Source organism: Crocodylus siamensis, chromosome 2, assembly GCF_052110815.1.
Source record: "Crocodylus siamensis isolate JL-2025a chromosome 2, ASM5211081v1, whole genome shotgun sequence".
Lineage (NCBI taxonomy): Eukaryota > Metazoa > Chordata > Crocodylia > Crocodylidae > Crocodylus > Crocodylus siamensis.
Window position 1 is genome coordinate 179,799,469 of NC_143396.1, and position 10,420 is coordinate 179,809,888.

The window sequence follows — 10,420 nt, forward strand, 5'->3', positions numbered from 1 at the left end:
ATCTCAGGAGGTCAGTTAGCCCAGGGCTGTCCAACGTCCCAGGGCTGCATGCTGCATAGGCCACAGAGCCTCTGGGACATACCTCTCCATGCCTGGAGGCGGGGGCAGGAAGCAAAAGCTGGAGGAGTGGGAGGAATTCAGAGACCTGGCAGCAGCAGCAGCAGCAGCAGCAGCAGAAGTTGATGTGGGGTGATGTAGGGTGAGAGCCCAGGGGCCACAAGTCAACTCTTCATGAACCATATGCAGCCTGTTGGCCTCCAGTTGGACAACCCTGATCAGTCCAATGACCTGCCTCTACATGAAGGAGATTTTAAACGCTGCAGGCTTAGAGGAAAGGAGTTTTTCTGTTGAGTCACATTCATGCTTCTGCACTTTTGATATGCCATATTTCCTCACATACAACATACCCTGGAATATAATGCCTTATTTTTAAAAGGAAGACTGAAGGAAAGAAGATTTTTCCTGAGTCATGGTTGCGTAGAGCAAATCTTCAGCTGACTCAGCCTCCTTTTGCTGCTTCATCTGTGAAATAGGAGAGGAGAAATCAGGAGTAGCTAGCAGACAGCAAAACTGCCCTATGAAAGTCTAGCTTGATGAATGGACCACCAAGACAATTAACAAGGAGGAATGGTCATTAACACCTGTGGAGTGAAGAGCAATGAGCCATTCTACCTATTTACATTCTCACCGGCACCCTGCCACACTTTTAGCTTCTCTCATTTTTGGAGTCTCAGACCAGCTACTCACTTGGTCTAATAAAAGATCTCACATCTACGCAAAGAACCTTGCCTGCCTATGTCCTTAGAGCAACACAGCTATAAACAAAAACCCATTAAGGCATTTGACTCCCTCAACAACCCAAACAGTAATGCCATAGCTACAACCCTGTGGAGCAGGAACCAAAGCAGGTTTTTATCCCAGGTAGCACATCAGCTTCCCCACTTAGTGCACAGACTATTGTTTTGGGCGTGGCACTGATTTTTGGAGGAAATGTGCATGTTGTGTGCAAGAAAGTCCAGGACCCCACAGCCCTAGTACTGAAAGAAGTCTCATCGGCAAGGCACAGAGGTGACTGAAATAAAGCGAGGGATGTTTGAGGAGAACTTTTCCAGTTCTGTCACATACTTTTTCTATTGGTTCCCATACTCCTTCCCAAGCTGTCGGTAAAGTCATTCTTTAGTCTGCCTATTTGTAATTGCACCCCCCGCAAAAAAAAAAATCAAAACAAAACCCCAGATTAAACAAATGGTAAGGTCAGTCCTTCAGCAGCGAGGACCTGTATGAATTAAGGTTCTCTGGCCTACACAACTGTAATTCAACCCCCTTGAGTATGTGCCTGATGATGCAGTCTGCTGTTAGGTGATTGGCCACACACTGTTTCTACAAGACTGACTATGCTGTTGTTGGGGGTTAATCGGAGTTGTATTTGGCAAAAGAAGCTGTTTTCTGTAGGGCCATAGGCCCATTTGTGGCAGACATGGGGTAAGGCATGAGACAAGGCACTGCAAGGAGAGAAAAAAGGAGTTTCAGTATTAAGGGGGTTGAAAGCTGCACTAGGAGAACGGGGGTGTCTCTGCCGCTGCCACAGGTGGCCACTGGCTGTGTGTTCTTCCTTGTCTATGTGCCTGACCTAAGACACGTACAGTTTTGATAGCAGCCTTCAGCTACCTGAAGGGTGACTCCAAAGAGGATGGAGCTAGACTGTTCTCAGTGATAACAGATGACAGAACAAGGAGCAATGGTCTCCAGTTGCAGCAAGGGAAGTTTAGGTTAGATATTAGGAAAAATGTTCTCACGAGGAGGGTGCTGAAGCACTGGAACAGGTTACCTAGCGGTGGTGGACTCTCCATCCTTGGAGGTTTTTAAGACCTGGCTTAACAAAGCCTTGGCTGGGATGATCTAGTTGGGGCTGGTCCTGCTTTGAGCAGGGGGTTGGACTAGATGTGACCTCCTGCGGTCCCTTCCAACCCTCATTTTCGAAGATTCGCCAAGTCTTGAGCTTGATCTGCAGCAGTTCAGAGCACATGGAGCTGCAGCAGAGGTCACTAAGGGGTGAGCAACAGGAGGGATGGCATTTTATGAGGGGGTGCCTTGATCTAAAAAAGGCTGAAAGCGGTTGCCTTAGAGACTAACAACTCTGAACACTGTCTCTGAAGTGCCATGCTGCCCTGCCTTCTGTCCGCCTTCAGACTAATGCAGCTAACCACCTCTCCATACCTAATAAGCTCAGGTGCCTAATGGAAGAGAGGTGGGGGTAGGGAAGCACATTTCAGTTCCAAGTCCTTATTATAGAAAACAGAGCGGGGGGGGGGAGCCGATCTAGGAAATACCTTAACGTCTGGTTGTGCCTTTTAATCTTCTTGTTTCATTTAACACCTCCCCCCTGCTGCTGTAGTTCCAGTTCAATTCAAACTGAGCTGGCTGGCTGGGAAGCAAAAGGGGAAGCCCATGCCCAGGCTAAGTTGGTTTTTTTATTTCTCAGTACACAACTTGCTGTGGGAGGGTGGGTTGGTTATTTTTAGTGCCCTAATCTCACCACATGCCAGTCAGAAGGAGCAGTGCCAGGCAAGTTGGCAGGCTTTGGGAGGGCTTGAGAAATGGGATTTCCTCTTCCACCAGCTCAGAGCATGCTCCCCATTGTCAGGAGCTATTATCGCATCCTCCCAGCTAGAGGAGATAAGACAGACTTCAAGGACAGGGAAGACACAAGCATTCCTCCTTGAGGTGAGACAGTACTATAGCATTTGAAGACAAGACTACAGTATTTCCATAGCCACATTTGGACTGGAGAGTTGCCCCCACCCTGCCTAGGCAGTGGAAACGAGTTCATAGGGTCAGCTTCTGGGGAGACTAAGGGAAAGGCATTTCCCCACACTTGAGCTCCTTACTCCTCTTAAGTTTCATGCATTCTTGCTGCTTTTTATTCTTCATGTCTCTGTACATGGGACTGGTAGGCAGTACCGCAGCCTGCCCTATCACCAGAGGCATAATAGGGTCACTCTGTGGCTTGGGCAGCAGCTCTACACAAGGAGGTGGCGGCTAGTTTTGGGTCCCTGCTCCTCAGTTCTACTGCTGTGTTTCACCCCAGAAAAGGGGAAAACAGTACAGTGTCATGTAAGGCAGTCAGTCCCTGCTGGCTCATAGGTTGCAAGAGCCAAAGAGCTACAACCATACATATGACCTGAGGGGAACTGTGGCCAATATATTCCAGTTTGAAAGAAAATAGGCCTGTATATCTGTGTCCATGCGCACAGTCCAGGACTGCCTGCTCTGCACTGATAGCAGAAAAGACAGCTTCACTGCACACAGAAACACCCCTTCTGCCCATAACATTTTCTAGGAGCGACAGATGACAAGCTGAAGAGCTGCTTATGGTGCTGGACCCCTGGTCTGACTGTTACTTGTCTAAGGAACTTTGCAGCCCTGCTGCCTTCCTTCCACCGCTCCTGGGTGTGGGAAGCACTTTCATTGATTGAACAGGGCAGAAATCTCAGCTTTGGGTACTGCCAGGGCTTGCCTGCTTTTGAAAGTGAATTCAGCCTGAGGTAGGATGGAAATGTCAAGTTGCAATCGCTGGTTCCAGATCTGTCCAAACAAGCACATTCTTATCTTGGAATAAAACCAGCTCAGCTGAATCTGGTTTGCAAACAGAAACCCAGGCCTTGGCATTCAGAACCATGCCTGTGGTTATTCCACCAGAGCGCTTCTGGAATAACTACTCCTGGAGAAGCTCAAGTCTATTCCAGCACTGCCCAGGTTGGGTCCTATTATGGCAGTAAACTATCCCAGAGCAGTGGTTCTCAACCAGTTTAGACTCATGGCACTCCTCCATAACTTTTGTGAGTTGATTTGCCATTTCAAGAACTAATTGATTTATTACAGTGTTTTCCTTCTTTCAGAAGGGTTGGGCAGTGGGGGTGGGAGAACAGCCAGGCAGGATGAGCTTGAGCCTATCTATATCTGCTTAGCTTCTCACACTTTCTGTGGCACTCTTCGAAGAATCTGGTGGCACCATAGTCGAGAAACACTATCCCGGAGTGCTCAGCTTTCTGTACAAAGCAAATGACTTCCATGCTTCTGGTTCACGGTCTTCAGCATCACATACCAGCTTCATAGCAAAGCTGGGACCAGTCTTCAATCCGTGGCTCCTGGCGCCAAGACTGGTGCCTTATTTACCACACCCTGACACCGCCCGGCACCAATGATTCAAACATGACCTGGAGCAGAGGTTGGCAACGTACAGCTTGCAACCAGGATGTCGGCAGCAAGTCAGGATAGTGGCCAGATTCCAAGCAGCAGTCAGCTTTTGGACTGAACTGGGTTAATGTGGTCACCATCTCCTTGAAGGCTGCCAGTCCCTGACCTAATGGACAGTGTTGTATTAGGAGTGCTGAGCCTATAGCCAGCCCTGCTATTGGCCTGCTGAGATGACAATCTTAGGCAAGTTGTTTCCTGTGCCTCGGTTTCCCTGTCCACGAAAGGAGGCTGATGAGCCTGACCTCCTCTGAAAAGCAGCATGAGATCTACTGATTAAAATTGCTCTGTATCATCATTATTATTATATTACTCCTTATTTATGCCAGTGTAAGACAGGAGGTCAGGTCTAGAATGGCCCATATCAGAAATGACAGGGATATTCATCTGGCCTGTGGGTTTCTCTATTGCTTACTAATTTTGCATAGGGTCCCCTGCAACTGCAGGCTCTTGTTCATTAAACACCTCAGCCTGTGCTCTTGCACTCTGTAAGAGGCTCAATACAGCATTTAGTCTCCTCCTCATCTCAGTTGCAGCAGAGCAAACCAGACATAACAGGACCTCTATTGCTGGAAAGGCATCAGTGCATGTGGCTACATGTTCATTAATGCGCCATAGTTACTGCGCATTAAGTTTAGTACTTGGATAATCAAGTACTAAATCAATGCACAGTAACTTGCACTACTGCACAGTAGTGCCAGCACATGGGGTTTTAGTGATGCTTACTGTGCAATAGCCTATACTACTGCATGGTAGTCTATTTGCACAGTTTTTGCCCAGCATGCTACTGCACGGTGTTATTAGGCTACTGTGCAGTTAGCATCTTGTGTAGATGCCTGTACGGAGGAGTGAATTGGGCCTGGTGTGTGCTCGTTGCAGCACACGGCTTGGCTTGGCAGTGTTGCATGCCCTTTGTTTGCACTCCCATAGAAATCAAAACATAGTCTATAGAAAACTCATTCAGTGTACTCAATATAGTAACTCTCCAGTATCCAAGAACATGGATCAATACATCCAGCATTGTAGGAGGCATGACAAGCCTCTTATCTTTGCTCTCAGAGCTTCAAGACTTGCTCAGAAGAGCCAAGCTGGTGTGTTTTCCTTTATGGCTGTTACTGATCACCCATGAGGCATTTTAACCAAAAGCATGCAAACCATTTACCAATGAGGCGGAACAGGGCAGCAGAATGGGTGAAAACAACAAATCTACAGCTGATTTACCTTGCTGTAACTAGATATCCAGTGATATGATTCTGTGTGAAAATGGAGAGCTGTTTTGCTGGCTCATCCTGGTGGGAAGAGCAGGTGGGTCTCATAAGCTGCAACGTAAGGCATAAAAAACTTGTCTGCCTTAGGGAAAGACAAGAGACCCTGGACCGCCGCCTTTCATGCTAGCATTAATATATGATGTTACTTAAGAATAAAACCAGCCTTCAAGCAGTGGGAAGTGAGCAGATTAGGGGCAGTGGCTGTAGGTGTGCAGGTGAGGTGGCAAATAAGGAAAGGCACAGATTTATTCCAGCAATGGATTTTGCCATAGCTCAGTGTTGGAGGCAACACAGCTCTAGCCACCCTTGGACTGGGCTGGGAGATCAGGGCTAGGGACAGACATTACACATAACCTGATTTCAATGATCAGAAACTGGTTTAAACCTGTAACAGAACACACATTCAGTATACATAAACCAGTTTCAAAATGGCTGAAACCAGTTTGAGATAAACCTGGTTGAATGTAGTATCAGATTTAATTGATTTGGCTCAAACCAGTTTATGCGATGCTTGTCCCAGGCCCCTTGCTGGTTTAAATTAAACCAGACTCCTGGCATGCTCTCTGGCTCTCTGCTCCAGCCCAGCCAGGCTGGCCCTGCCCCTCTGCTCCCCAGCTGAAACAGGGAGAAGCAGAGGCAGGGGGCTGGCCAGGGAGGGATTTAATTCTCCCCTCTTTATCCCACCAGCAGTGACCTGAGCCAGGTCTGCTGCTGCAGCAATGGAGCACCATGGCCCCTGAGGCCCAGAGAGTTAGTCTCCCCTCTACCCCTGCTGGCAGCCAGGGCTGCCCACTGTTGCCACCACGCTCACACCCTACGGTACAATAGGCCCCCTGCTGACCCCTCTGCTGGATGCCAGAGGGGGGAGGAAGAGCCGGGACGAGCACTTGGGGAAACAAGGATGGGAGCTGCTGCCTCTGTCACAGTCACTCCCCCCACTTTGCTCCAGAAGCCGGGTGGGTGCAGGGGTAGGGGCAGGGTTGGGGGCGGGGGCAGGGGCAGGGCGAGACAGCACCTGCAGGGCCTCTGGTAGGGGCAGGGAGTGGGGTTGTTCCCCACTCTGCCTCCGGTCCACTGCAGCCGGGTCTACCGGGTCTGCACTTGGGCCCTATGCACAGACCACATGGCAGCTGCATCTCAGGGCCAGCTGCCTTCTGGCTGGGGCGGTTTATTTCACCGGACACTGCCTCGAGTAAGACTGAGTGGTGGCTGAGGCTGAGCCAGGCAGATCCAGCCACAGCGCCCTGGGGGCAGAGAGCAGGGAAGGCCCCCTCCCCCCCAGAGACCCTTCAGGCAGCGTCTGGCCCTGCCCCAGCCCCCACCTAGCCACTGGAGTAGCAATGAGGGAGCAACTGTGATGGGGCAGCAGCCCCTGTCCCCATTTCTCCAAGTATGAGCGTCTTCCTGGCGGAAGACCTGTAAAGCTTGAATCAATTCAGGCTCCGACTTTTTGAATGTCTGTCCCTAGCCAAAGAGATGTAAACTCTGAGGGTTGAATTCATCAGTAAGTAAAGGCCGAGCAGCTTCCATCTTCCAGGATGGCTAATAACAAAGGTAATTGAGTCCTACCTGGTAACACAAGCCTGAGCTCCCCAGAAGCCACCATACCATCCACCCCACCATCCAAAACACACACACATGCACATGTGCACACGCGTGCGCACACGCACGTGTGCACACACACACCCACCTGCCCTGATATCTCACATGCTCTTGCTAGAATCTGGTCACCCGGCAATACACAGCTGTCTTAGCTTTTTATTTAGCTCCCTTGGGTTTGGTCCTGTGAGGGGCTGAGTCCCACAGCTCCTACTTGTTGAAAGCTTAGTGACCTTGGGGTTGGAGGGGACATGGGGGAAAGGGAGAGGGTCAGGCCCCAAGGTGGTGCAACAAACTAGCAGCAGTTTCCTTTCTGCTACAGAGCGGCTGTTCCACCTAATAGGAGGAAACAGTAGCCGGGGTGCAACTCTGGGATGTGAACAAAAATGGGCCCAGCTTTCTGCCTAGCCACAGCCTTCCTGTGTGGCCTGAGGCAGGTCTCTCTGCCTCACTGTTTCCCAGCTGCGACCTAGCACTTCTGCACAAGGCTTTTGTGAGACACGTGTATGTTACAGTACAACACTTCCGGGGTGTTGGTTGTAGCCATGTTGGTCTAAGGACATAGGCAGACAAGGTTCTTTGGGTAAATCCAGTATCTTTTATTAGCCCAACTGAAAAATAATTGGAAAAATTGTACAGCTGGCCTGCAGTGGCCATCCTTGACCGCCAGCTGGCAGTAGAGGTCTGTCTGAGCCCAGCTCTACTGCTGGCAGGTTTGGGAGGTGATGTGTTTATGCACAAGGCTCTGAACTGACCTCTCCACAGAGAGCACCGCTGTGGTTCTGAGTATGTTCATTATTCTGATTAGCCTGTGTTATGCTTATCAGGATAACCTTGCTCTGAACACTGATACCAGCATGGGGGACTCACATTGGTGATTACTCAATGATTATCCCATGCAAGATTATACAGCCATCTCCCAAACCATCGCTTCCCCATTCATCAGAGTATACTTTATTTACTTTCCCCAGCTACAGGGCACAACAAACACTGCCTCAGCAGGACCTTCCTGTTTAAATAGATGCTGCCCTTGTACCTCTGGACTGTGTAGATGTTATCTGACCTCCAGAGCCTTTCCAGTTTGACCGCCCAGACAATTGCAGGAGCTGTCATTCAGGCTCAATCCCCGCAGCTCAGACTTGCTGCAGGAGTTGTGCAGTTGCCAACTGTCAGGAAAGTGCATGGAGCTTGGCAGGGAGCGTGGCTGAGCAGAGACCTGGTGTGGGCTCACCTACACAGATGGGGTTCCAGGCCCAGATTACAGGAGTTTCCACTCCTTGCCTAATAGATGGAGCAGAATCTTCCTGGTAGGATAGTCGGTAATGGGGCACTGGTACATGAAAGCTACAGGCATATTTTTTTCCAAGCCCAAACTGGTGTTTTCTGTATCTGTAGGGTGCCTTAAGAGGCAGACCTAATAATAGAGAAAGTATGGGTGGATGGGCAAGGCACGGCTTATGGGGCTGGGAGACCTGGGGCTGTTCCTGAAGTACTACTCCTCTGCTTCATGATCTCAGGCAAGTGGCGGTGTCTCTCTGTGCATATGGCTTCTCTTCTGCCCTTTGTCTGTCCTGTGGAGAGCATTAGGCCCTCTCTGAGTTTGTATAGCTCTGGGATCCAGATCTCAGTTGGCCACTCTAATACAAACCCTAATTCCATGGGGGTCAACCTCTTTGGCATGCGGGAAGCCACTTAGCCCCATGCCCTACCTGAGTGCCGCTCCAGTGCCCTTCCCCTGCCCTCTCTACTGCTCCCCTTTCTGCTCCCTGTCCTATCTGCTGTGGCGCTGCCTGTCCCTTCCTTGATCTGCTGTATGCCACCTGCAAGTCATGATCTGAAACTTTCTCAGTCCCGGCAGTCTTGAGGCAAGAAGACTGAACAGGTCAGACCTGCTCCGGTTCCACTTCAGCTTTAGTGGCAAAGCACTCACTGGGCCCAGTTCTGCCCAAGGCAGCCCCTGTGCTGGAGCAAGGGCTGGGAAGTAACTGCTCGCCCCAAGGCAGAGCACAGGGGTGTATGTTATCGGGTAGCATGGACACAATGCCCTGGGGATGCCCTACAGAGATGTCTGAGCTAGCTCACATGTGGGAAGGTGCACTGAGCTCCACTCAGCCTGTGTAATGTACCATCCAGCAAGGTTTGCATGCAGGCTAGCTCCCATAGAGCTGGCTTAAGTATCAGTGCACTGTGCTGGATAGACATAGTCACTGTCCAGAAGGTAAGAGCCTCCTTGACAAGCCAAACTCCGGAAGCATTCCACCTTACCCTCACATCATTAAAAAGAAACAGCCTAGGATATGCTGGTGTTGTAGCCACACACCCCTGGATTATATCCCTCCACACATAATCAATGACAGGCTACCACACTTGCCTATGCCAGTCTGGAAAAATGTGAAGGGTATGTTCCCACAGCCCACAAGGGGCTGAGAAGGGAAAGAAAATACTGCCAGGTTCAAGGGGCCTCCCAAATGTTCTTTCAGGAAGACTGACATTACTGGGGCATCCACCTTATATGGCAACAGTGGCCAAAATGCACCGGGCTGCACACACAACGGCATAGATGTCAGGGGAAGGGGTGCTGTAAAGGTCCATTGCTCCAGGCTGCCTTTTGCCTGGGAGCTTGCAGTCTTTGAAAACTTCATTGCAAATCATGTCCCCTGACTGGGGATGTGGGGGGAGGATTTTGCACCATCTGTAGCAAAACTTAGCTGCACTAATGGCCAATTCATACACTGTTTTTAGAAGGGATGTCAATTAAGAGAGGTGGGGAACACAGATGTGTTCCCATTGAGATAGTGTGTGCCAGAGTTGTGTGCACGCTGGTCTAAACTGGGCTCCAGGTGAAACTAGAGCCTTGTCTCTCTTCTTAGCAGTCTTTCTTGCTAATGCTTATGTGCAGAGTAGAAGCAAGAGGACAAATGAGGTGGGCATAATGTGACTAAGATGATGGCTGGAAGATTCCTGCAACTGAGTGTAGTTAACATAAGAAGATATGATAGGAACTGTTGTTTACTGTCAGACCATTGGTTCAGCTAGCCCAGTATCCTATCTCACACAATGGCAGAGAGTAGATGTTGAGGGGGAGGGTAAATGGGGCATGTCCAGCATTGGCCACCACCTCAATCTTCTCCTGTGGCAGCTTCCAGCCTTCAGAGGTCTAAGAAGCTCTGTTTTTGAGGTTGCACGCCCTCCGTCTACCATGTTCAATACATGCTGATGAATCTGTCCTCCATAAATTTATCCAAACCCATTTTGAACTGGTTAAACTAGCAACTATCCCAACATCTTGGGGCAATGAG